This window comes from Lathyrus oleraceus, chromosome 4 (genome assembly GCF_024323335.1).
Source record: "Lathyrus oleraceus cultivar Zhongwan6 chromosome 4, CAAS_Psat_ZW6_1.0, whole genome shotgun sequence".
In the NCBI taxonomy this organism is placed as follows: domain Eukaryota; kingdom Viridiplantae; phylum Streptophyta; class Magnoliopsida; order Fabales; family Fabaceae; genus Lathyrus; species Lathyrus oleraceus.
In genome coordinates this window covers 306,575,942-306,579,515 of record NC_066582.1, presented here as the reverse complement: position 1 = coordinate 306,579,515, position 3,574 = coordinate 306,575,942, and the positions used below count along the sequence as shown (strand labels likewise).

The window sequence follows — 3,574 nt, the reverse complement described above, 5'->3', positions numbered from 1 at the left end:
AATCCTCCATATATACAAGATTAATATATATTCATGCATGTACAACAACATTCCATACATATATGTACAACAATATACAACCTATATGATTCTTTGATCAATAATGAATTGACATAATTCATCCTTCATTTCATCCAAATGAGCTCTTGAGTAAGATTTGTATTCGTCAAAGTACTACAATCAAGAGAATAAAACATATTCATGATTTTGTAACAAATTAGATGAAATATCCGATAATATTAAAATAAACCCTAAGTTATTATTCCATACCATTTTTGGGATGTCTATACAATTCAACGCAATGATATCTCTCATAAATCTCAATACAAAAAATCCGCAATCGACCGAATTGTTTTGCTGAGGACACTACACAGAAAAACAAACAATATATATATAGTTAATTTCTTACAAACACTATTATAAGAAAAAAACAAACACTATTATAAGCAAAAATAAGATACTTAATATATACCTGAACTCTGACCCAGGTAATGTCCTTCCTATTACGATAATTCTTTTTCGATCTAAATTTTAGTATTGCCCTAACAAAATAAAAATGTATATTGAGATCAATCTGACAGACATAATTAAATATACAAATACACACGAATATTTAGGGGAATTTCACTTACGCGTCAACCGTCTTCTTCATACTCGGATATTTACTCCAATCACCTGATAACGAATCGAGATAATACACCATTAGTCTCGAAAGATCCATAGCAACCAACACCCAGTGACCACTGTAAAATAAAACAAAAATTTAGATGCATGAAAATTTTCTACGTAAAAGATATACATAGATTAGAATGAAATTATTAGAAAGAAAATCTAACCCGTTGCCAGAATTAAACGGTAAAAAATACAAACTGGGTGTAGTATTATCGTCGGCCGCCATGAATCTATCGACTAGTTCATTCTTTACGGATGTTGGATTTTTCGTTATTAACGTTGTGTTGATACGGGAAGCAGCAATAAAATTGAATCGGTTACACAATTCAGTTCCCCGCATCAATGTGTCATACATATACCTTAAATAGAAACATAATAAACATTAGACTCTTCCACCATTTTCTCAAGACGCATCATAATTTGAGATTTTGTCCCGGACGTCGTTGGAATATCCTTACCAGCGCTTTTCAACTTTCGACCGGGAACCTAAAAATTCATATAAATTAAATCATGACTTTTTGTGATGCAACAGAATCGTTGCGTATATAATTCAATGGATATATATATTTGTACCTCTTTTTGAGATGCAACCGACTCAATGCGTCTTGAAATCCCTTTACCAGCTTTATGTGTGGGTCTTGTAGGAGTCTAACATTACCATGTAATAAGGATTGATTAAATATCATAATTGTAGCTGAATTGAAATATGAATACTAAATATTCATAATCATTTAGAACATATATACCTCGGCATCTGGGAAAATTAGATCTGACGGCCATCCAACAAAGGATCCGACTGCATCTCGCATCAATGTTGTCTCTGAAACAACGTCAGGTAATGGTAGAAGCGCGTCCGTATCTAATACAAGGTCAACCGAAACTTTCATATATCCCACCGGGAGGGGATTATGGTGAAGTAATTCACCCGAAGTGTTGTGCACTTTTCCCTTGCCAACTATGCGATAAGTTGGTGACGATAGATACAGCTGACAAGGTGTAATGCCCTAAACCAATAATAAATGTTATTGTTAACGTGTATATGTGTCAAGTAAAAAAGTGCTATTTTAATTTCATAATAACATATATAATTACCTAGGGAAATTTCGGTTGACAATTGATACTAGCTCGGTCACTAGTATCTTTTGCCTCGGAACCGCACCTTTCCTCTCTATACCTTGCATTCTCCTTTTGCAGTTCGAGTACTTGTGCCCTTAACTCCGCCAAGGTCTCCATCACCTCTTTGTTGGTAGGATTTTTTGTTTTTGGTTTTTTATAAAATGACGACGGAGTCACACCAAAACCCTTACCCCTCACACGACCGGAATACTCAGGAACATTTAGTACTCGACTAAGTACGCTCCTGCAATCCTGGACCTCGGTTGAAGGTAAGGTTTGGAATAAAGTCTCCTGAAATATTATTAGAGGAGATTAAAAATGAATTATATGTCTAACAAAATTTTCGATATAATTAAAGAAATAATGTTACATATACTTACACATTCGTCATAAACATTTTGAACCGCTTCAACGACAGCCCCATCCTTCCCAACCCGAGCAGCCTTCCACAATACGTGCTCCGGAAGAGATGTTGCGTCACTTTTCTCCTCGGCTAGCTACACATTGAATCAGATTATAAGATCATCAATTATAACATATTGTGACAATGTATAAGCTCATAGCATTTGAATATACTCACAATTCTTTGTTGTAACCGTGCATATCCCGTACGCCCTTTTTTGTACGGATACGTGGGTTTTGATGCCCTTTTCCGATTTTTGTCGCTTACTTCCTGGATAAAAAAGTTTAAGGCATATTAGAACCAAGTAACTTAACAATTGTATAATACCATAATTAATAGACATTACATGGAATTTTTCGTTTCTTCGTTTGGCGACAAAGTTATCCCATTCTTCGGCTGAAATAATCTCCGCATACTTCATTGGCCGTTCTGCTTCAACAAATTTTCCTTCCTCATCCTTGAGAAATTTGTTGGACAAAAAGGATCGAAATCCTCGGAGTCTTTTTCCGGCCAATTGAATACAATATTTTTGCCGGCTTTCATCGATGTGAAAGGATCTCTAAAAAACATACACATGGAGTGTGTTATTATAAGTAATATTATAACAATATATGGTCAACAAATAGTCAACAAAAAAAACATATAACAATATATGGTAAGTACCTGTATCTCGGACCATATTTTTTCTTTGCCAACCTTCAATTCCGGACTTCTCCAATTATCACATGTAATCGGAATATGTTGTCGAACAAGGAAACCAATGTAACTTGCCAACATTGAACCGTTAGGCTCAATTAGTTGGTCTTCAGCACTCCAATGTACTTCAAATTTTTCACCCTTGTCTCTTGCACGAATGATTGACTTCATAACAGTCAATCCTCGTTTGATTTCTTTTTCAACATTGTTACGTGATCCACTCGCGTCATGGGTATCGTCTTGGTTAGCCATTTTATCTGTAATATAGAAATGATTCAATAAGACCCAAGTAAGACAATGACCATATTCGTGAAGCTACACAAAAAACACATTCATATACCTTCCATTTCTCTCATGTTACAACAATCTAAACTCTCTCTTTTTTTATCATTATTGAATACAAACTCACACACACCTACTGCATACAAAAGACCAATGCAAACTTATGGTGTTTGGAACATGAACAAACTTGCATCCATAATCATCAAACTTCCAAGCACAAGCTCAAACACACTCCAAATGACATCAGTTTTCAATCAGAAATAAAAAACCTTACAACAAGATGCTCATGAACACCATATAGTGCTCGTTTGCCCTAAACAACATTAATCAACATAATGCACAAAATGTAAAACTCAGTTTAGAAAATGCCCTAATCAAACACCTGAAGAAAGTGAACGGTAACGA

General features: G+C 34.9%; 1 long non-coding RNA gene across 1 annotated transcript; it reads right to left on the bottom strand.

The window, feature by feature from the left end:
• Positions 1-1,271: 1,271 nt before the first annotated feature.
• Positions 1,272-1,938, bottom strand: LOC127135475 (uncharacterized). Its single transcript, XR_007808572.1, has 3 exons — positions 1,765-1,938; positions 1,419-1,676; positions 1,272-1,320 (listed from the first exon to the last, which is right to left on the bottom strand). It is a non-coding gene; the product is annotated as an uncharacterized LOC127135475 (long non-coding RNA).
• Between the last annotated feature and the right edge of the window lie 1,636 nt (positions 1,939-3,574).